This window comes from Salmo salar, chromosome ssa08 (genome assembly GCF_905237065.1).
Source record: "Salmo salar chromosome ssa08, Ssal_v3.1, whole genome shotgun sequence".
Classification (NCBI taxonomy): domain Eukaryota; kingdom Metazoa; phylum Chordata; class Actinopteri; order Salmoniformes; family Salmonidae; genus Salmo; species Salmo salar.
The window spans coordinates 9504168-9528696 of NC_059449.1; the positions used below are offsets into that span (position 1 = coordinate 9504168).

Below are 24529 nucleotides of genomic sequence, written 5' to 3' on the forward strand. Positions count from 1 at the left end.
GAAGTCAGTCAAGTAAAGTAGACATGAATCAGTGGAGTATGTTTTTCTAAAACCTGACTGAAAATCATACATTAGACTATGTTGACATATTCATAAATTTGCTCATCTACAACTCTCTCCAGGATCTTTTGATGTTACACTGAGGATAGATACAGGCCTATAATTCCCAGGTTCAGACTTTATCCCCTTCTTATACAGAGGTATACTTTTAGCTTGTTTCATATCCCTGGGAAAGATGCCTTGTTCAAGAAAGAATTAACGATATGCCTAATACAAGGGCCAATTTGCTCAGCAGAATCTATAAGAAACCTTGCAGGAATATTATCCAGGCCTGTGGCTTTGGAGCATTTAAGCTCTGCCAGCATACTGACTATTTTGGCTGTTGCTACCTTTGCAAACAAAAAGAGTTTGGCTGAACCCCAAACTCTGCATAATAATTCTTGACTTGGTTGTTTCCATACTAGCCAGAACTGCTAGCCAGCTTGCCAGTCAGGATGGGCGTTCAACACAAGAGGTGCCTAGCCTATAACACAGCACACAATCCCAACAACACCCAAACAATGGCAAGAGTTCAAGGAGGGAGCTCAAAGACTAACCAGCTGAGGGTGGTGGCTCCTGCTTCTACCTCCTCTGGTGTCATTGGGTCACGACGTGGGAGGCCGAGCATTAGGACAGACACAGACTGCTGCACGTGTTGAAGCGGTTCGTTAGGGCAAACTATTTGAAGGAACACCAGACCGTTCACAACAAGAAGAGGCTCTTCAAGTGCAAACTATGAGCTTCACCTTCTTGACTAACCTTATCAGACATAAGAGTGTCCAGAATGGGCAAAATAGGAGCAGTGTGGCTTGAGATGTGCACAGGGGCTATCTGGGAACCATTCTGTAGCTGACAAATTTAATCCTATAAAACCGTTTTTCCAGGTTTCCTTTTTTCAGGTTCTCTCTCGAAATCACACTTTTTGAAATAGAAAAACAACATTTGATGTTAAGTCCACCTGAGGTCTGGGAAAAATAGAAGATATTTATATTTGTTTGGGTGTAGTTACCCTTTAATGCAAGTGTGCACCAGCAAGAGACTATCTTTTGGTTGTGATGTTTCTGTAGCGCTCATGTGATTGCAGAGTTTGCTAAACAAATGGCCACTGGATTGATGCAAATAATCAAGCCAGGTAGTGATAGGCTACATTGTAGTTAACATTTAAATTAGAAGATTTTTGGTAAAGGCTTTCCATCTCCATCAGAAGAAGGTTATCATTAGCATCATTGCTAACCGCTACACAAAGTGTAGACATAGGCACACACACGGGCATTCCTGTTTCAGGAAGTTGTAGGAAAATACGAATTGCTGATGCATTTTTTTCATGTCTTATGAACTTTTTAAATATCGTTGAATTACGTTTTAATGTATGGATTATGTGATTCCGTCCGATTTTATAGGGCTCTACATATCATGTGAAGTGTCTTGGTAAGAAGATAACTAACACATACCCCTCATTAATCATTGAACTTTTTTTTCAACAGGCTTGTCTAAATACCTGTTTTTAGAGACAGTAAACCTAGGCTAGAACAAGGACAGTTTAATGTTTACCTTACGGAGGATTAAATAAAGTAATTATATTTTCTACTGTATTCTTGCTGACACACTGTTCTATCTAAAGAGGTCTGGGTTGCGCTTGGAAGATAGTGATCATTAATAGGATAGTTCATGTAATAAACAGTACCGTAATTCAACGAACAGCGCGCATTCGTATTCCATTTAACCACAGCATTTTTAGCTATGACGCCAACCAATAAGATGCCTTCTCTTTAGTGCGAAGTTACGCTAACGTAACCAGGCTTAGTGAACGGATGTGCAGTAACGAGGAACAAATTCCACGTTAGCGTTTTTGTTATTTAGACGTTTATTGACACTGTGGAACTCAAAATATGACACATTTAACCGCGCAGTAGCAGCACATACTTGCCTCAGGAAGTCTTTAATTCGCGTTGGAGACGGAACTTGGTTGATAGTTGATATCTAGCTAGCTAGCTGCTAACAACAATGGCGGACTGTATGGTTTTTCACACTCAAATAGCCTCCATCATGGAGATGCTAGCGAATGCAGCCGTGGCAGAGATCTGTAAACTCGTAGACGACGACTATGCAGTGTTTCGTTTGGAAATAACTCAAAGCCAGAAAGAAAACAGGGGATTGCGGAGGAAACTACAGCTATTGGAACTGAAGGTGGCACGGGAGCGCGCAGAAAGGACAATTAGAGAGCGCGTCCTCGCCAGTCGTCCCAGTAGTGTCAAGATCCTCGACCGCTACAGAGGAATGGCAAGAGGTACATTTAGCATTAAGCTGAGGCTGCGGGGAGTGTCGCCTCTGCACATGTGTTAAGATGTGTTACCCAGAATTGGGTATTGGTCAGTTTTGGGATAGTTTTGTAAAGAAACAGGCAGGGAGTGCAGCACTAACCTTTAACCTTCAGGTCCACTGCCCCGCGGAAATCGATAGTGCTTAAAAAAAAACATGCTCAAGTGGCAGAGTAGATATCCGCAATTTTAAACCAGGGTCCGCCACACAACTCCCTCACAGGGCGCCTTTCTTGGAGTATGCAGCATTGCTAGTTATTGTTTATGACCCTCTCATGATAAATTACTTTTAGTAAGGTTTTAACTGGTTTTAGTATAGACAGCATGAATTGACTGTCTGGACTCAGCCATGGTACACAGACACACACACCTCTAATCTCCATGTCTCTCTCTGCCACCCCACTGCTCTGTGTGGTTTAATGGAATGTATGCGTGAAGGGCATGGGGCTTGTCACTGTGCATTGATGACATGACACCTGGGTCCTGCTGGTTATTATATGGGATGTCTTCCTTACTCTGAACTGTCACTGTCTGCAGGGTGGGCAAGTGGGGGGATGTGGTATAATGTACAGTACCAGCCAAAAGTTTGGACACACCTACTCATTCCATGGTTCTTCTTTATTTTTTCTATTTTCTACATTTTAGAATAATAGTGAAGACATCAAAACTATAAAATAACACATGGAATCATGTAGTAACCAAAAAAAGTGTTAAACAAATAAAAATATATTTTAGATTCTTAAAAGTAGCCACCCTTTGACAGCTTCGCACACTCTTGGCATTCTCTCAATTAGCTTCACCTGGAATGCTTTTCCAACAGTCTTGAAGGAGTTCCCACATATGCTGAGCACTTGTTGGCTACTTTTCCTTCACTCTGCGGTCCAACTCATCCAAACCATCTCAATTGGGTTGAGGTCAGGTGTTTGTGGAGGCCAGGTCATCTGATGCAGCACTCCATCACTCCTTCTTGGTCAAATAGCCCTTACACAGGCTGGAGGTGTGTTCGGTCATTGTCCTGGTGAAAAACAAATGATAGTCCCACTAAGCGTAAACTAGATAGAATGGCGTATCGCTGCAGAATGCTGTGGTAGCCATGCTGGTTAAGTGTGCCTTGAATTCTAAATAAATCACACCATCACCCACACCATCACACCTTCTCCATGCTTCTCGGTGGGAACCACACATGCGGAGATAATCCGTTTACCTACTCTGCATCTCACAAAGACATGGCGTTTGGACCTGAAAATCTCAAATTTGGACCAAAGGACAGATTTCCAATGGTCTAATGTCCATTGCTTGTGTTTCTTGGCCCAAGCAAGTCTCTTCTTATTATTGCTATCCTTTAGAAGTGGTTTCTTTGCAGCAATTCGACCATGAAGGCCTGATTCACGAATTCTCTTCTAAACCGCTATGTTGAGATGTGTCTGTTACTTGAACACAGTAAAGCATTTATTTGGGCTGCAATTTCTGAGGCTGGTAACTCTAATGAACTTATCCTCTGCAGCAGAGGTAACTCTGTGTCTTCCTTTCCTGTGGCGGTCCTCATGAGAGCCAGTTTCATTGTAGTGTTTGATGGTTTTTGCAACTGCACTTGAAACTTTAAAAGTTATTGAAATATTCCGGATTGACTGACCTTCATGTCTTGGTGGACCAAGTAATGGTGGACTGTCGTTACTTTTACCAAGTAGGGCTATCTTCTGTATACCACTCCTACCTTGTCACAACACAACTGATTGGCTCAAACGCATTAAGAAGAAAATAAATTCCACAAATAAACTTAAGGCACACCTGTTAATTGAAATGCATTCCAGGTGACTACCTCCTGAAGCTGGTTGAGAGAATGCCAAGAGTGTGCGAAGCTGTTATCAAGGTGAAGGGTGGCTACTTTGAAGAATCTCTAAAATAAAATTTATTTTGATTTGTTTAACACTTTCTTGGTTACTACATGATTCCATATGTGTTATTTCATAGTTTTGATATCTTCACTATTATTCTACAATGTAGAAAATAGTAAAAATAAAGAGAAACCCTTGAATGAGTAGGTGTGTCCAAACTTTTGACTGGTACTGTAGGCAAGAGGAATAGTGGTGCACATGTTCGCCGGCCAAGTACACGCGCTGTTGTGGATGCAATGTCCAACTCAGATCACTTCTGACACCAGTGTAATGAAACAGGCAGGGAGTGCGGTGTGAACTATCAACCTTCTGGCCCGTAGCCCTGCGGAAATCGACTGTGCCCCAAAAGCATGGTCAAGTGGCAGTCTGTCCACGCTTATAAGTCCAGGGTAGCTACAGTATGCAACAATACTTCCCCTGATTACTGAGCTATCTTGCACAATTTATTTTACCTTTACTTTACCAGGCAGGTCAGTTAAGAACAACTTCTTGCACAAAGAAACAATATCATATTCTATCCAAATTCTTGATTTACTGAATTTCCTATTTTCATACTCAATTAAAATAATGTGATGAATGGAACAATAAATAGTATATCAAGAAGTTATGAGAAGTGTTACCTTACATCCTTGCCAATTGTAGACATTGTACAATATAACCTAACCATCCCCTTTCCCTCAATCACTCTCTTAGGTGAAGGACATCTCGCTGGAGGCCACAGGAGCTTTGTGAAGCCAGCGGGACACAATACATGGAGAGATGACCAACCAATCATTGTTGATGAGGGAAGTGGAACCTCAACCCAGCACGTTATTGTGATAGAGGTTTGTGTCACAGTAAAACATTAAAAGTGACAGTACATCAGATGTGGCCCATTTTATTTCAGGAAGGTTTTCTTCAGCTTTTAATTTGCTTACATTTACATCCTTATTTATCTGCCATAGGGGAGCTTGTGAGACTTCCCTACGGCATTGTTATCAAATTCAACTCGTACCGATAATAACCTCTCTTCTTGTTTTAGTCTGCAGATGCAGAGGCTGCAGGTCCTGGGGTCAAGCTGGAGAGGTCTGAAGGAGAGGAGGACCCACAGCACAGCAGAGACATCCAGTCTGGAGCAGTGGCTGGAGTGGCGCACCCTGTAGTCACGGAAGACCTCGCTGCAGCGCCCCAGACCAGGACCGGACGCAGCATCACGGAGGTCAGTGGAACGCTGAACGCCGTCCTCAAGTCGGAGACTTTAACTGTAACACAAAGGCTCTTACACACAGGATCTGACAACAGGTCAGACCCAGAGAGACTGGGGCAGGAAAGGCTGGGCTGTCCTCCTCCTCCCGACTCAGAGTATTTACTTTATGGTAACCCGAGTTTGAGGAAGGTTCATTCCTATCAGGACTCAGATGACACGTTAGAGACTGGCAATGATCCGTCTTCTTCTTACATTACAGAGATGGGTTTAGAGAGACAGACTGATCTATCTAGAGGGGACTGGAACCGGTACAGTAGTAGTGTATACTCTGAAGGTTGTCTAGATAAGCAAGGGGAGGTTATAGATGAGGTAACTGTGAAAGTGGAGGGCGACGCTCCTCTGACATGGAATGTAGACGAGACTCACTTAGTAGAAGGACACTCACAAGGCAGATATTTCTTAGATTACAGGGAAAGCTTAGAGACAAATCCAAATGTCATGACCCCCTTCCCTTTACAGGCGGTCAGGAATCGCAACCCAGTGTCCACGTCGATGGGGCCTTCTGATTCACACAGCAGTGTCCTTTTCGATCAGGTTTTGAACTCAAACGACAGGGCTAGAGCCCAGGCTCAGGAAGGGGGAGACACATCATGCAGTACTAAAGAGAAACGGTTCCTCTGCATGTTCTCTAATAAAGGCTTCAGCTGCCCCCAGAAGGTGGAGATCCACAAGAGGGTTCACACAGGGGTGAAATATTTCAGCTGTACCCAGTGTCATATGCGCTTTGCACAGTCCGGCAACCTGAAGAGGCACCAGAGGGTCCACACAGGGGAGAAACCATTCAGCTGTACCCAGTGTCAAATGCGCTTTGCACAGGCAGGCCACCTGAAGAGGCACCAGAGGGTCCACACAGGGGAGAAACCCTACAGCTGCCCCCAGTGTGAGAAGAGGTTCTCCCACCAACACCATCTGAAGATGCACCTGAATGTCCACACGGGAGAGAGGCCATTCAGAGAGGAGATACCTCAGGATACACCAGCAGAAAAACCATTCCACTCTAACATAGAAAGTAATCATTCCACTCAATAGCTTCTGATGTTTAGATCAAACCCTGCATTAAAGAGAAAGATACATGTTCATTGTCAGCATAAAAATATCCACAGATGCATTTGGAATAACGAGAGTAACAGATTTCAGTGTTGAATATTCCTGCGTAGAATATTGCATCCAGGCATTGTGTGATTTATAAGGCATATAGAAGCATAAAAAGTCTTACATATTGTGTTTTACTCTGTAGGCAATATGATGTTCACAAATGCCTATTTCATTACTTCAATTTAACTACTTTCCAAAGACATTTTTTATGAGAAAATGAATGCAGTTTATCACATTATCATGCCGATTGAGCCGTGTCTGTGTGTTTTTCATATGGTGTATTTAAAACTTGTTTGTTTAAATAATAAACACAAAATGGGACTTTTCATTCTAAGACTTTCATTAAGACTCTCTTTAGTATATATTACATCTGATCTTACACTATTCTGCATACACCGACAGCGATTTATAACCAATATACTCTTAGGGCCTACTAAATATACCTACACATACCCACACGCTAACAAACACCTACTGTACACATCAAAATAGTTTAGTCAGGTTTGTCTGATGATGACTTTTGCCTTATCATAGCTAACTTGTTTTTACCCACATCATATTTATGTCCACCATGATAGTTAGAGAATTACTTAATTGTGAAAACCATCTAAAATATGATGGGGTCATTGCTGCGAGCTGGCAGCCTTCTGTGAGCCGGATGGCACCGCAATCATTTCTCCTTCTTCCTCCAAGGCACTCTGAATCAGAATCACTTTTATTTGCCAAATATAAACTCCGCATAAAAGAAACGTCCCTTTTTCAGGACCCTGTCTTTCAAAGATATTTCGTAAAAATCCAAATAACTTCACAGATCTTCATTGTAAAGGGTTTAACACTGTTTCCCATGCATGTTCAATGAACCATAATCAATTAATGAACATGCACCAGTGGAACGGTCATTAAGACACATACAGCTTACAGACGGTAGGCAATTAAGGTCACAGTTATGAAAACTTAGGACACTAAAGAGGCCTTTCTACTGACTCTGAAAAACACCAAAAGAAAGATGCCCAGGGTCCCTGCTCATCTGCGTGAACGTTCCTTAGGCATGCTGCAAAGAGGCATGAGGACTGCAGATGTGGCCAGGGAAATAAATTGCAATGTCCGTACTGTGAGACGCCTAAGACGGCGCTACAGGGAGACCGGACGGACAGCTGATCGTCCTCGCAGTGGCAGACCACGTGTAACAACACCTGCACAGGATCGGTACATCCGAACATCACACCTGCAGGACAGGTACAGGATGGCAACAACAACTGCCCGAGTCACACCAGGAACGCACAATCCCTCATCAGTGCTCAGACTGTCCACAATAGGCTAAGAGAGGCTGGACTGAGGGCTTGTAAGTCTGTTATAAGGCAGGTCCTCACCAGACATCACCGGCAACAACGTCGCCTATGGGCACAAACCCACGGTTGCTGGACCAGACAGGACTGGCAAAAAGTGCTCTTCACTGACGAGTCGCGGTTTTGTCTCACCAGGGGTGATGGTCGGATTCGCGTTTATCGTCGAAGGAATGAGCGTTACTCCGAGGCCTGTACTCTGGAGCAGGATCGATTTGGAGGTGGAGGGTCTGTCATGGTCTGGGGTGGTGTCACAGCATCATCAGACTGAGCTTGTTGTCATTGCAGGCAATTTTAACGCTGTGCGTTAACAGGGAAGACATCCTCCTCCCTCATGTGGTACCCTTCCTACAGGCTCATCCTGACATGACCCTCCAGCATGACAATGCCACCAGCCATACTGCTTGTTCTGTGTGTGATTTCCTGCAAGATAGGAATGTCAGTGTTCTGCCATGGCCAGCGAAGAGTCCGGATCTCAATCCCATTGAGCACGTCTGGGACCTGTTTGATCTGAGCGTGAGGGCTTCCCGGAAATGTCCGGGAACTTGCAGGTGTCTTAGTGGAAGAGTGGGGTAACATCTCACAGAAAGAACTGGCAAATCTGGTGCAGTCCATGAGGAGGAGATGCACTGCACTACTTAATGCAGCTGGTGGCCACACCAGATACTGACTGTTACTTTTGATTTTGACCCCCCCTTTGTTCAGGGACACATTATTCCATTTCTGTTAGTCACATGTCTGTGGAACTTGTTCAGTTTATGTCTCAGTTGTTGAATCTTTTTATGTTCATACAAATATTTACACATGTTAAGTTTGCTGAAAATAAACGCAGTGAGAGGACGTTTATTTTTTTGCTGAGTTTATTTGCATGTACATGAATTACAGAAGCCCTGAAGCCCAAGGCAAAACATTCCGACTTAGTATCTTGTTCAAACAACTTAGTATCTCGTTCAAACTACTTAGAATCTTGTTCAAACGACTTAGTATCGCAATTGAATGTCTTAAGTTAAGAAAGTAGTTCAAAAGAGATACTAATTCATTCAAACGAGAGAATTGTTATTTTGTCTAATTAGGCCTTAATCTGTTATGCAGCTTGTCAGACCATGTAATGGTTGCTGCAACCATTCATTCACTGATTCCATTAATTGATATGATTGACAGTTATTTGATAGCCTAAAGCAAGGCTGCTTTTGAATGCCAGATAATGTAAGTGGGCGAGTGTGGAGCGAGGAGCAGAGCGTAATGGAGATTTTTGTTATTTTTGTCGGCGCTGTTTCTGCACACGACTACACTGTCTGTAAGACTGTAGTACTCAGGCAACTGATTGATCAGACGTTCTATAAGCGACTCACTACAAACCCCACAAAACAGCTTTTGGCTGTAATCGAACAGACTGGCATCAAGGGCATGCACAATGGTGATATCACCAAAATAGAATAACAGATTATTGGTGTGTAAAAACAGCTCCACACCGGTAATCTGCAGTCCCTAAAATATTGTTTAATTATCTAAATCCCCAAATGGACAGGACAAATCTTCTTTGCGATATCAGACCTGGTTTAGCAGAAGCTCTCAGACTAGTGGTTAGAGCTTTGGACTAGTAACCGAAAGGTTGCAAGATCGAATCCCAGAGCTGACAAGGTAAAAATCTGTCGTTCTGCCCCTGAACAAGGCAGTTAACCCACTGTTCCTAGGCCGTCATTGAAAATAAAAACGTGTTCTTAAATGACTATCCTAGTAAAATAAAGGTTAAAAAAAATGCCCTGATTGATAAATATGCTGCTATGTATTGTGACACTTTTGTTTACCGAAGACACAGACATTTTTTTTAACTTCTTCCCGCAAATAAAAACGACTCCACTCAATATTATTGTCCAAATAAATTGTGTACCTAAGATTACATTTTTTCTCCCGGTAGTTGGTTTTGACTATAGTTTGAAGTATTTGAAATAGCCGAATAGAAAGGTAATAATAGTTTATTATAATAATAATAATAATAATAAACTGCTACTACTGCATGAGGCTATAAAACTGCATGCCAATGGAAGGATTTATTTTGCAACCCGTCCAACAAATCCCTCCAATCCGTAAGGTTCTCACATATCATCAAATTAATAGGTATTTGTCATCGGGCTATTGAAAATCGGATAGCTTCCTTATGTTTCAGTAAACCATTAGCCAACACTTAAACGATTAAACAAAGTTTCATCATGAAATTTTACTCTCTCTTCATTTTATTTTGCTGATTAAATGTATTTTTTCCTGTTATTGTTAACTGTAGGCTATAACAAGTTGAACATTTTAATTGAAGGCCTATCACAAACCTTTTTTGTAGGTTGATTCTGGTAGGCTAATAAAAACATATTGTTCACAGCATAAACCAGCCTATTATCTCTGATGTTCATTAATTTATTGGTGATGGATACTTTAACTGTTTGTTTAGGCTACTGTTAACATAGGCTACTTCTCTGCCAGAGCCTGTGAGATAACTAGTCCTACCGGTAAGTGCGATCTAAGTAATTCCCTTATGATATCACGTTACCTCCTCAATCATAGGTGGCGCGTATATAAGGCTAGACGAAGATAAGCTTTAAATTAGTTAACGTTTGGTTAAAAGCATTTGATTTTGCAATGGCAAAGGCCTACATTATTTTGGATTTGTGTGCCATGAGGTCAAAGGAATTGTCCGTAGAGCCCCGAGACAGGATTGCGTCGAGGCACAGATCTGGGGAAGGGTAACAAAAAATGTCTGCAGCATTGAAGGTCCCCAAGAACACAGTGCCCTCCATCATTCTTAAATGGAAGAAGTTTGGAACCACCAAGACTCTTCCTTGAGCTGGCCGCCCTGCCAAACTGAGCAATCGGGGGAGAAGGGCTTTGGTCAGGGAGGTTCCTCTGTGGAGATAGGAGAATCTTCCAGAAGGACAACCAACTCTGCAGCACTCCACTAATCAGGCCTTTATGGTAGACTGGCCAGACTGAAGCCACTACTGAGTAAAAGGCACATGAAATCCCGCTTGAAGTTTGCCAAAAGGCACCTAAAGACTCTCAGACCATGAGAAACAAGATTCTCTGGTCTGATGAAACCAAGATTCAACTCTTTGGCCTGAATGCCAAGCGTCACATCTGGAGGAAATCTGGCACCATCCCTACGGTGATGCATGGTGGTGGCAGCATCATGATGTGGGTATGTTTTTAGCAGCAGGGACTGGGAGACTAGTCAGAATCGAGGGAAAGATGAACGAAGCAAAGTACAGAGAGATCCTTGCTGAAAACCTGCTCCAGAGCGCTCAGGACCTCAGACTGGGGTGAAGGTTCACCTTCCAACAGGACAACGACCCTAAGCAGACAGCCAAGACAATGCAGGAGTGGCTTCGGGACAAGATTCTGAATGTCCTTTAGTGGCCCAGCCAGAGCCCGGACTTGAACCCGATCGAACATCTCTGGAAAGACCCGAAAATAGCTGTGCAGCGACGATCCCCATCCAACCTGACAGAGCTTGAGAGGATTTGCAGAGAAGAATGGGAGAAACCATTTTTGCTTTGTCATTATGGGGTATTGTGGGTAGAGTGATGAAGAAAAAAACTGGTTTAATCAATTTTAGAATAAGGCTGTAATGTAACGACGTGAAAAAAAGTCAAGGGGTTTGAATACTTTCCAAATGCACTGTGCCATCCACACACTGGATGTATTTTTCAAATTCTATTCTCCTTTGTCTTTGTCTATATTATGGCTATATTCAGTCTAATATTCCTTTATGTAGTTAAGCTCTTACATTTTGTCTTTATAAAAATAATAATATTTCATTTGTAGAGCGCATTTCCCACTCTCAATGCACATGTGAAGCTTGTTGGGGCTTATTTCTGTGCTCAAATCATTTCACAGTTGCAGTTTGAGCTTATTTATTCCCTTTTATTTATGAAAATAAGCCGATACTGGCTTTTATCATTTACGATTTATTTCTGATATTTTAGATTAATTAAATTGATTTATATTATGGTGTTTGAAAATACATGAAATACATTGTGCTGCCACAATACACAGAATATACAGACAGACAAACAATCGGAATATACGGAAAAGATAGACATGCATTCAGAAAGTTTTCATACCCCTTGACTTATTCCACACTTTGTTGTGCTACAGACAGAATTCAAAATGGATTTAATATATGTTTTTTCTTAACCATCGACACACAATTCCCCATAATGACAAAGTCAAAACATGTTTTTAGAATTTTAGCAAATGCATTGAAAATGAAATGCAGATCTCTCATTTACATAAGTATTCACACCCCCAAGTCAATACATGTTAGCAGCACCTTTGGCAGTGATCACAGCTGTGAGTCTTTCTTAGTAAGTCTCTAAGAGATTTCCAAACCTGGATTGTGCAACATTTGCCCATGATTCTTTTCAAAATTCTTCAACAATCATGTTAAACACAATTATGTGACTCCTGAACTTATTTAGGCTTGCCATAATGAAGGAGTTGAATAATTATTGACTAAAGACGTTTCAGCTTTTCATTTTGTATTAATTTGTACAAATTTTGAAATACATATTTCCAGTTTGACATTATTGGGTATTGTGTGTAGGTCAGTGACAAATACATATACATTTAATACATTTTAAATTCAGGCTGTAACACAATTTATATATTTTTTTTAAGTTAAGTGGTGTGAATACTTTCTGAAGGCACCGTATAGACAGAATTTACTCAACCCACATACAGTATGTACATACCAGGCAAAAAAAACTACAGAGTACACTATAAACAGTCTAAACTACAGAATACACTATATGCCACGACACCTCAGTGGGGCTCGACGGCAGAACCGGCATCCTGGAACTACCCCCTCGATCCACCACTCATCTCTGCCCCCTTACTGCCTACTTGGCGCTGACACCGCTCATTCCACTTCAGGCAGATCCAACAGGATGTTCACTTCTGCCTGCTTGCTTACGTCAGCCACTAGCTTCTTCCTTGCCACTCCTCCAATGCTTACTAGCCCCAGGGCTCTCCAGAGTGATTGGCCTGCGAAGCCCCTGCAGCCGACCTCAACCAGGTTCTCCATCCATTCTGCTGACTCTCAAGGATGAGGGACTGGTATTTGAGCTACCACTCATGTAACAACTCCATCCTCTCCTCCCAGGGCACTGTGAGCATGATGAGGACCACCTGCTTGGTGCCTCTAGACGAGAGAATGATAACCATCGGTCAGACCTGCTTTGCAGTAGGAGAGCACATACTCGAGATAGGCTGGTCATCCACATATTGTGCAGCTGGGCATTTTGCCAACCCCCACATGTGTTGGTTTGTTGGTGTGGGCAAAACATCGTACACAGAGCAAGCCAGAAACTTAATCTGCTCCCCTTTCATGTTCTAGATGTGTTGCCAGGTGAATGCCCTGTCTCGCATACTCTCTCGACGTGTCCAGCTGCCCTGTTTTTTCATGGCTACAGCTCTGACATGCCTGCGTTCGCACGTGGGGCGCACTGATTGGTGTCACCTCATTAGTCAGTATGTATTCCACCCGTGCTGGCTTGTTCATCTCGTTAGTCGTAAGGTGTTTCCCCTGTGCTGTCCTAGGTAATATTTAAGAGTGGCTGGCCCAGTGCTCAAGTTGTCTTGAGAGACATGGAAAGTTAACACCTTTAGTTGGCTCTCCCTATTTGATTTCTAGACAAACAATCCTTTATCTGATCTTCCCTGTTTTGCTCCACTTTTTGCCTTGCTTCCTGTCTTTAAGTTTGGTGTGGGTTTTTGTTTTGTTTGCCTCTTCTTGGGAAAATTTTGTGAACCCCTCCTAAAATCCCACCTGTTTCGTTTTGGTTGTGTTCAGTGACTCTTTGTTAGTTCCCCCTTCTGTTTGAGCAACATTATTTGTTTTTCTTGCTGGGGAACGTAACAACCTGTTTAAAGGTCTTACTCGCATTGGTTACGGAGAGCGTAATCACTGTCATCTAGAACAGCTGGTGCGCTCATGCATGGTTCAGTGTTGCTTCCCTCAAAGTGAGCAATTCAGGAATTGTGAAAAACTGAGTTTAAATGTATTTGGCTTAGGTGTATGTAAACTTCCGACTTCAACTGTACGTACATATCCCCAACAGAAGCCATTGATTACAGGCAACATCTGCACTGAGCTAAAGGCTAGAGTTGACGCTTTCAATGAGCGGGACACTAACCCAGACGCTTATAACAAATCCTGCTATACCCTTCGAACCATCAAAAAGGCAAAGTGTCATTACAGGACTAAGATCAAATCCTACTACATCGGCTCTGACGTTGATCGGATGTGGCAGGGCTTGCAAACCATCACAAATTGTCTCCCTTTGTCATTTGTGAAAGCGTCAACTCTAGCCTTTAGCTCAGTGCAGATGTTGCCTGTAATCAATGGCTTCTGTTGGGGATATGTACGTACAGTTGAAGTCGGAAGTTTACATACACCTTAGCCAAATACATTTAAACTCAGTTTTTCACAACTCCTGACATTGAATCCTAGTAAAAATTCCCTGTTTTAGGTCAGTTAGAATCACCACTTTATTTTAAGAAAGTGAAATGTCAGAATAATAGTAGAGAAAATGATTTATTTCAGCTTTTATTTATTTCATCACATTCCCAGTGGGTCAGAAGTTTACATACACTCAATTAGTATTTGGTAGCATTGCCTTTAAATTGTTTAACCTGGGTCAAACGTTTCGGGTAGCCTTCCACAAGCTTCCCACAATACGTTGGGTGAATTTTGGCCCATTCCTCCTGACAGAGCTGGTGTAACTGAGTCAGGTTTGTAGGCCTCCTTGCTCGCACACGCTTTTTCAGTTCTGCCCACAAATTTTCTATAGGATTGAGGCCATCTATTTTGTGAGGTGCACCAGTCCCTCCTGCAGCAAAGCACCCCCACAACATGATGCTGCTACCCACATGCTTCACGGTTGGGATGGTGTTCTTCGGCTTGCAAGCCTCCCCCTTTTATCTCCAAACATAACAATGGTCATTATGGCCAAACAGTTTTATTTTTGTTTCATCAGACCAGAGGACATTTCTCCAAAAAGTACGATCTTTGTCCCCATGTGCAGTTGCAAACCGTAGTCTGGCTTTTTATGGCGGTTTTGGAGCAGTGGCTTCTTCCTTGCTGAGCGGCCTTTCAGGTTATGTCGATATAGGACTCGTTTTACTGTGGATATAGATACTTTTGTACCCGTTTCCTCCAGCATCTTTACAAGGTCCTTTGCTGTTGTTCTGGGATTGATTTTCACTTTTCGCACCAAAAGTACGTTCATCTCTAGGAGACAGAACGTGTCTCTTTCCTGAGCGTACACAAGTATAGTACACAAGTATATGGCTGCGTGGTCCCATGGTGTTTATACTTGTGTACTATTGTTTGTACAGATGAACGTGGTACCTTCAGGCGTTTGGACATTGCTCCCAAAGATGAACCAGACTTGTGGAGGTCTACAATTTCTTTTCTGAGGTCTTGGGCGATTTCTTTTGACTTTCCCATGATGTCAAGCAAAGAGGCACTGAGTTTGAAGGTAGGCCTTGAAATACATCCACAGGTTCACCACCAATTAACTCAAATGATGTCAATTAGCCTATCAGAAGCTTCTAGAGCCATGACATCATTTTCTGGAATTTTCCAAGCTGTTTAAAGGCACAGTCAATTTAGTGTATGTAAACTTCTGACCCACTGGAATTGTGATACAGTGAATTATAAGTTAAATAATCTGTCTATAAACAATTGTTGGATACGTTACTTGTGTCATGCACAAAGTTGATGTCCTAACCGACTTGCCAAAACTCTAGTTTGTTAACAAGAAATTTGTGGAGTGGTTGAAAAACTTGTTTTAATGACTCCAACCTAAGTGTACGTAAACTTCCGACTTCAACTGTACGTACGTACGGTCACTGTGGGGACGACTTCGTCGATGCACTTATTAATGAACCTCGTGACTGATGTGGTAAACTCCTAAATGCCATCGGATGAGTCCCGGAACATATTCCAGTCTGTGCTAGCAAAACAGTCCTGTAGCTTAGCATCCACTGGTACTTTCTGTTTGAGTTTTTGCTTGTAAGCAGGAATCAGGACGATAGAGTTGTAGTCAGATTTGCCAAATGGAGAGGTGAGGGAGAGCTTTGTATGCATCTCTGTTTGCGGAGTAAAGGTGATGTAGAGTTTTTTAGCCTCTAGTTGCATTGGTGACATGCTAGTAGAAATTAGGTAAGACGGATTTCAGTTTTCCTGCATTAAAATCACCAGCCACTAGGAGTGGTGCGTCTTGATGAACATTTTCTTGTTTGCTTATGGCCCTATACAGCTCATTGAGTGTGGCCTTAGTGCTAGCATCGGTTTGTGGTGGTAAATAGACAGCGATGAAAACTCTCTTGGTTAATAGTATGGTCTACAGCTTATCATAAGGTATTCTAACTCAGGCAAGCAGAACATCGAGATTTCCTTAATATTAGACATTGCGCACCAGCTGTTGTTAGCAAAGAAACACACCACCCCCCTTGAGCTTATCCGACGCTGCCATTCTGTCCTGCTGATGCATGGAAAAAACAGCTAGATGTATTTTATCATTTTCCTTATTCAGCCAAGTTTCCGAGAAACATAGGATATTACAGTTCTTCAGGTCCTGTTGATTGTGATTGTACATTCACCAATAGAACAGAGGGTAGAGGCAGTTTATTTATTCGCCACCGTACTTTCCTCAGGGTTCCTGCACGTTTGCCTCTATATCGCCGTCTCTTTCTTTCCGATTGTTGGGGATTAGGGCCTGGTCTGGGGTGAGCAAATTGAAGAATCCGATGGCGAAAACATTATGTAATATTCTTTTTTATATCAGTGCAAAAAATCACAACAAATATCAGAATTGGTCAGGAGCCCGTAAAACATCCGCTATACATTCCATCGCTATTCCTAATTTGTTTCTCATCCTAGCTGTCCCACGATGGAGCAGAAGATTCTTGGGACCACCAGCCATCTCCTGAGGAAGTGGTTAATTTTCCTGTCTAGTGCCTTCACTGTTGAAAGAGCTACTTCATAGACAAGCAGTGGCCAGAGGAGTTTAGGAAGTACCCAGTGTTGGTAGCCCTATGCTTAAACTTTCCTGTTAGGCCGCTCTTCTCCAGAGATGTCATCCACGTGTCGGCTTGAAAGAACATCTATTTCACACAATCTTTGTCATTGAGATCGGCCCTGTACCACTTTCCCAGGCTCTTTAAAGGCTTCTATCTGATGGTGGGAATGGTCTCCTCTCTGATTTTGAATTGTCGCTTTTTCAGGACTAGGATTCTTGACTTTGCAGACTTGAACTCCATTCTGGCCCATTTGATGAGCTCTTCCAGATCCTCCAAAATCAGCCTTCTGGAACTGACTTCATTTTCAGATCGTCCAAGAATGCTCTGATTGGTGCCTGCTGGACGCCGCTTGCCGGTGCTGCATCCTGTCTGAGCTTCTCTGCTGATTTAACGAGGAGGTTCATCGCTGCAGAAAACAAAATTATTGAGAGTGCACCCGACCACAATACCTACCTCCAGCCTTTCCACTTGTGAAGCGCATCTTGAAGTAGCATTGGAGGAGCTTCTGGATGCTTGCAGGTACATGAGTGTGGTTTGCACCAGCTTGTGGGGTATGGTTCTGTAGGCATTGGTTAGGTCCAGCCACAGGACTGCCAGCCTTCTTGGTTCCGCTTTGCATCCTCAATCTTTGAGATGAAGATTGTGCGTTCAAGGCAGCCGGACAGCTGGAACTCTGCCCTTTGTATGGATGTGTCGATGTAGTTTTCCAACATGAATGTTGTCAACCTCTTCACCTGGATTCCGAAGAAGATTTTACCTTCCACACTGAGGAGGGAGATGGTTCGGAATTGCTTGATGTTTGTGGAGTTATCTTCTTTTGGAATGAAACAGCCCTCAGCAACTTGCCAGCTTTCTGCAAGATAATTTTTCCTCCATGCCACTTTCAGCATCCTTGTACGGAATAGCATTAGGCCTTGGTGCCGATCTTTCCCTGGCCTTCTTGAGAAAGTAATCTCCTGCCAGCTGGGTTCCGACACCTCGAAGGGGATGGTGGCTTCATTGGTTTGATGAGTTTTGCCATCTCTTCCAGCTCCTTTTCATGCCTGGGGTCGCTTTGGACTCCACGAAGGTGCTCCTCCACCTCTTCCTTCGTTGCTTTGAGCTCTCCTGATCTTTTGTCCACCAGGGGTTTTGATAGATACTGGAAGGGTAAAGTCTGTCCTCTTCTTCATCCGCCTCCTTCTGTCCCTGCGATGGTATTCAGCTCGGCACAAGGTCTTAATACGCTCCCTCAGATTGTCTCAGATGTCCTTCAATGCTGGTTTCGCTCCCTCCCTTGCTTGGTGAAAAGCCTTCTTCAGCCTCCGCAGGTCACGTCTTAGGGTTGTTATGTTTTTCAGATGTCAGTTTTCTCTTGTCTTGATGTTTTTTTCCAAAGCTGTCAGCCCTATGCTCCAGATGATAGTTGACATGGCTCAGATTTTCTTCCCTACATCTCCAACACTTGATCCACGTCTCGGTCGAACATGTCCCATTCCTTCTTTGCTGATGCAGCAGGCCATTTTAAGAACGATCTGGACTTAATGTTCGTGTACTCTGATAATCTCCACCTGGCACAGCCAGAAAAGGACTGGCCACCCCTCGGAGCCTAGTTCCTCTCTAGGGTTCTTCCAAGGGAGTTTTTCCTAGCTATTGTGCTTCGGCATCTGCATTGCTTGGGGTTTTAGGCTGGGTATCTGTATAGCACTTTGTGACAACTGCTGATGTAAAAAGGGCTTCATAAAATAAATGTTATTGATTGATTGATTTCACAGGCTTATTCCTTGTCTCTCTTGTGTTGTTCTGTACATATTGTATTATATGTTGTGTGCCTTCCCTCTCCTGTTGGTTCTCTGATGGGGGAAAAATCAGTACAGTTACATATTGGGATATTATTTTGGGCAATATATCGTATCGTTTTGACTATCACAATATTATTTTTGCTCTGGTTGGCTGTACCTGCACCAAAACTCCAGTATGTTTCCTTCATAGCTTGTTCTCCATCTTTTTTTAAATGGGGAGCCAATTTGTTTTTCTCATGGTTCTCTCTGTTTGGAACATCAAATCGCAATATCGTATCGTGACATCTCTGGCAATTCCCAGCCCTAGTTTATTATCTGTGTGCCCGTACCTGAGGGAGTATACAGTATGTCTGTGTAATTTGTATCACCTGTTTCTTCCAGGAGGAAGAGGGTCCAGAGGTGCTTCTGGTGAAGGACGAGGGCTGTGAGGAGGGTCTGGGGAACCCTGAGGGGACCATGGTCATAGAGGACAACCAGACTACACCTCCTGAACCCACAGAGGAACCAGCTGAGCAGCACAGGACCACACACAGTCTCACTGAGGTGAGTCCAATGTGAACTACTGTCTGAATGGTATTAGGCCAGGCCGTATTCCACAAAGCCTCTCAGAGTAGGAGTGCTGATCTAGGATCAGGTTAGCCTTTTAGATCATAATGAATAAGATTATATGGAAAGATCCTAGATCAGCATTCCTACTCTGAGACTCTTTGTGGATACAGGCCCATGTGTTGATTCATTTTGTCTTATGTGTGGGACTATGCATTTGAATTATCAAACCATTTTAATGAGTGTCAAGTAATCAAATCAACTAATACATTTGCATAGTGTCAAATTAACTAACATGTGTATATAATACTCATAGCAATCCCTCATTGCCCAATCAGAAGATGCTCCATAGCAAGGCGCTCATCAGATTTCTTGATCCAACATCCTCTCACTCTGTATCTCTTACAGTCAGTAGACATGGAGGATGGGAAGCCTGATCTGCTGCTGGTCAAAGAGGAGACAATAGAAGATGGACCAGAGAGCATTGACCTGCTGAGTGGACTAAAGATGGGGGAGCAAGGTAAGAGAGAAATACATATAGCCTACATACAGTGCCTATAAAAGTATTCATACGACTTGACTTATTCCACATTGTGTTGTGTTACAGCCTGAATTCTAAATATTTTTTCTCACCCATCTATGTAATGACAAAGTGAAAACATGTTTTTAGACATTTTAGCAAATTTATTCACACCCCAGAGTCAATACATGTTAGAATCACCTTTGGCAGCGATTACAGCTGGGATGGCAGGTAGCCTAGTGGTTAGAGCTTTGGGCCAGTAACACTTAACTGCCCTGTTCAGGGGCAGAACGACAGATTTTTACCTTGTCAGCTCAGGGATTCAATCCAGTAACGCTCTAACCACTAGGCTATCTGCCGCCCCAGCTGTAATCGCTGCCAAAGGTGATTCTAACATGTATTGACTCAGGGGTGTGAATAAACTTGCTAAAATGTCTAAAAACATGTTTTCACTTTGTCATTATGGGGTATTGTGTGTAGATGGGTGAGAAAAAATGTTTTGAATTCAGGCTGTAACACAACACCATTTCAGTTTAATCGTCACTTGTGCCAGATACAACGTGTGTACCTATTACAGTGAATTGCTGTCATGATAATAGAACATTAGATCAATAATAACACAAGGATAACCCTGATAAAAAAGTTTCAAGACAAAGTTTCATACTTCGTGTTGTCAAGAAGGATGAAACTACATGAGTTTTCATAGCCTACTGTTATATTACACCAAGATAAAACCCAGTTGGTCAGATCATAATCAGTTTTCTCTGGATGATGCAAAGTACACATTGAGCAGTCTTGCTTCGCATTGAAGACTGGAAAAAAAGAGGACCACATTTTTATGCATTGTTGACACATTTAAAGACGCTTTCTGGAACCCATAGTTCTAAAGGTTGTGCTTCAAAGAATGCAAGTATGCTAGACATTTATAGAATAAATGCTACCTAGTTTAATGTTTCTGTGACAAACGGTGAATTAGTTATTGATTTAAAATGCTTTAAAATGGCATTTGATAGATTTTGATGTATTTCTATCAAGTCAAAACTGGAATTTGTCATCAAAACAAAGGTTGTAAAAGTATGCTACACATTTATAGAATAAATCATACCTAGTTTGATGATTCTGTCATAATCAGTGAAAACCAGTGAAACTGTTTCAGATGCAAAGTGTTAGCCATCCTGATCAGCTTACTTTAGCTAGCAGTAAAACGAACGTAACCGTCAAAAGGCAGCAGATGACGTGTGACGTCCACAGGCAGGAGCGAGCTCTGTCTATACTCCTGCCTATCCCATTACTTCTTTCATGCCAATACGCATTTATTATTTGAGTGCAATGAAAAGTAATGGGACATATTGACACATGAAAGGCAGCGAAGCTCTCTGCCTGCCTTTTGGCGTCCGTTAGCTGGCAGTATAAGGTAGAAAAAACACACGTGCAAGTCATGTCAATGCCTTGCATTGAGTTTGGAGTTTTGAAGGCCTGGAAAAAGGGATACATCGAGGCTGCCTTTCTCCCTGGCCTGCTTGCACATTTTGTACCAGATAACTACACACTTCCCAAATGAAGATGACAAGACACTGCCTACCCTGAATGCATGTCACTGCTACATACAGTAATATTTTTTCTTCATTCATAAAATTAAATCAATGCATCTTATTTTTACATACAAAACACACACGTTAAAATGTATGAACTTGACCAGGTAATTGACCAAATAAACTCGATGTATAGAGTTTTCTGACATATTTTTGAAGTCTATTTTCTAACCTGCAGGTTGTTGGCTGGAGGATAACAGAGGAAACTGGGCGGCCATCATGGATTCCCAGACCGGTGCAGCCAAGGGCCCAGTGGACAACAGCACCAAGCAGGCCAGGACCAGAGGTGACATAGTGGAGGTCAGTGGATGGGACAGCGTCCTCAACTCTGGGCTGGGGAACAACATTGTTAATCAGAAACAGACAGTTGAACACAAAACAACATCTGAAGTTAGTCTCCATGACAACAGACTGGCTGAGACCAGGGCGAGGCGTGGATTTGGTCTCTATGGATGTGGAGGTGTCCGTATACGGCTGGAGAGAACAGACACAGACTCGGCTGGCGATGCTCTGTCCTGCTCCTATAGTTGTGATTCAGAGAGACTGATGGCACCTCAGGTTAACCCCCTAACAGGTGCTGCCTTCAGCCTGCCTTCTATAGGATCTATCAACTGGAACATGGACCCTGTGACAACACAGACACTCCCTGGCCTTCGTCCTCCTCACACTGTCCTAATGTTAAACCAGACCTCAGACAATGCCAGTGTGTCACCACCAAATGGCAACACAAGCCCATTGACAAATGACAGTAGTAGAGACAGAATCAGTAAAGGTGGCAGTGCCAAAGAGAAGCGCTTCCCGTGTTCATTCTGTGGGAAAGCCTTCAGTTTCCCCAATCAGGTGGAGATCCACCAGAGGATGCACACGGGGGAGAAACCATTCGGCTGCCACTTGTGCGGGGACAGCGTCTCCTATTTGTCTAGCCTGAAGAGGCACCAGAAAGTCCACACATGGGAGAAACCATACAGCTGCCTCCAGTGTCAGAAAGGTTCTCCCACCAGCACCGCTTGAAGATACACCTGAAGATCCACACGGGAGAGAGGCCGTTTGCCTGTACGCACTGCGGGAAGAGATTTTCAGAGAGGAGCTACCTCAGGATACACCAGCAGAAAATGCACACTGCCCATGTATAGAGTATTGTTACATGTAATGTAGCTAGTTTGTTTGTAGTTAATTATGTTGGTTGTGGATGTATAAGGAACTGGATGAGGTGAACTGAGGAAAGAATGAGTATGATGAGGCAGAGTAGATGATATGGTTGGGGTGTGATGGTGTCTGTAAAAATGCTTCACTGATGAAAAGGTTGATATTGGTATGTTATTATGAAATAATGATAGTCCCTTAATTGATATTTACTTGTCATGAAGTAGTGAAGATATGTGTAATGTGATGTTGAACCTTTTCCAAAGTCTTCTAAAATTAATTTGATCAAAGCGAGTCTACCAGATTTAAGGAAAAGGTCATGAGAAAAGTGATTCTACTTGTCACATGTATTGTTTTGCGTAATAAAATAAACTGTACTTCATGTTTGGTGAGTATATGCCCATGTTGTTGAAATTAAATACAACCTGACTCTGTGGTGACTGACTTAATTTTGTATCATTGCAGGGACTGATTTTCCCTCATCTCAGTTGAACCAAAACATTATACTTAATTCTTAGATAAACTATACAGTGCATTCGGAAAGTATTTAGACCCCTGCCCTTTTCCACATTTTGTGACGTTACAGTCTTATTCTAAAATGTATCAAATATTTTGTTTTTCCTCAATCTACACACAATACCCTATAATGACAAAGCAAAAACAGGTTTTTAGAAATTTTTGCTAATTTATTAAATATAAAAAACAGAAATACCTTATTTACATAAGTATTCAGACCCTTTGCTATGAGACTCGAAATTGAGCTCAGCTGCATCCTGTTTCCATTGATCGTCCTTGAGATGTTTCTACAATTTGATTGGAGACCACCTGTGGTAAATTCAGTTGATTGGACATGATTTGGAAAGGCACACACCTGTCTCTATAAGGTCCCACAGTTGACAGTGCATGTCAGAGCAAAAACCATGCCATGAGGTTGAAGGAATTGTCCGTAGAGCTCAGAGACAGGATTGTGTTGAGGCACAGATCCTGGGAAAGGTACCAAAACATTTTCTTAAATGGAAGAAGTTTGGAACCACCAAGCCTCTTCCTAGAGCTGGCCGCCCGGCCAAACTGGGCAATCGGGGGATAAGGGCCTTGGTCAGGGAGGTGACCAATAACTCGATGGTCACTGACAGAGCTCCAGAGTTCCTCTGTGGAGATGGGAGAACCTTCCAGAAGGACAACCATCTCTGCAGCACTCCACCAATCAGGCCTTTATGGTAGAGTGGCCAGACGGAAGCTACTCCTCATTAAAAGGCATATGACAGCCCACTTGGAGTTTGCCAAGAGGCACCCAAAGGACTCTTGGATAAAACCAAGATTGAACTATTTGGCCTGACTGCTAAGCATCACGTCTGGAGGAAACCTGGCACCATCCCTACGGTGATGCATGGTGGTGGCAGCATCATGCTGTGGGGATGTTTTTCAGCAGCAGGGACTGGGAGACTAGTCAGGATCGAGGGAAATATGAATGGAGCAGAGTACAGAGAGATCCTTGATGAAAATCTGCTCCAGAGCGCTCAGGACTTCAGACTGGGGCGAAGGTTCACTTTCCAACCGGACAACGACCCTAAGCACACAGCCAAGACAACACAGGAATGGATTCGGGACAAGTCTCTGAATGTCCTTGAGTGGCCCATCCAGAGCCCAGACTTGAACCCCATCGAACATCTCTGGAGAGACCTGAAAATGACTGCAGTGACACTCCTCATCCAACCTGACAGAGCTTTAGAGGATCTGCAGAGAAGAATGGGAGAAACTCCCCAAATACAGGTGTGCCAAGCTTGTAGCGTCATACCCAAGAAGACTCGAGGCTTATAATCTCTGCCGATTGTGCTTCAACAAAGTACTGAGTAAAGGGTCTGAGTACTAATGTAAATGTGATATTTCAGTTTTTTAATTTTTAATACATTTGCAAAAAAATGTAAAACTATTT

The 24529-nt window shown here is 42.8% G+C and overlaps 1 pseudogene; it reads left to right on the forward strand.

The window, feature by feature from the left end:
• Positions 1-1797: 1797 nt before the first annotated feature.
• LOC106610082 (zinc finger protein 662-like) lies at positions 1798-23033 on the forward strand (annotated as a pseudogene).
• The last annotated feature ends 1496 nt before the right edge of the window (positions 23034-24529 follow it).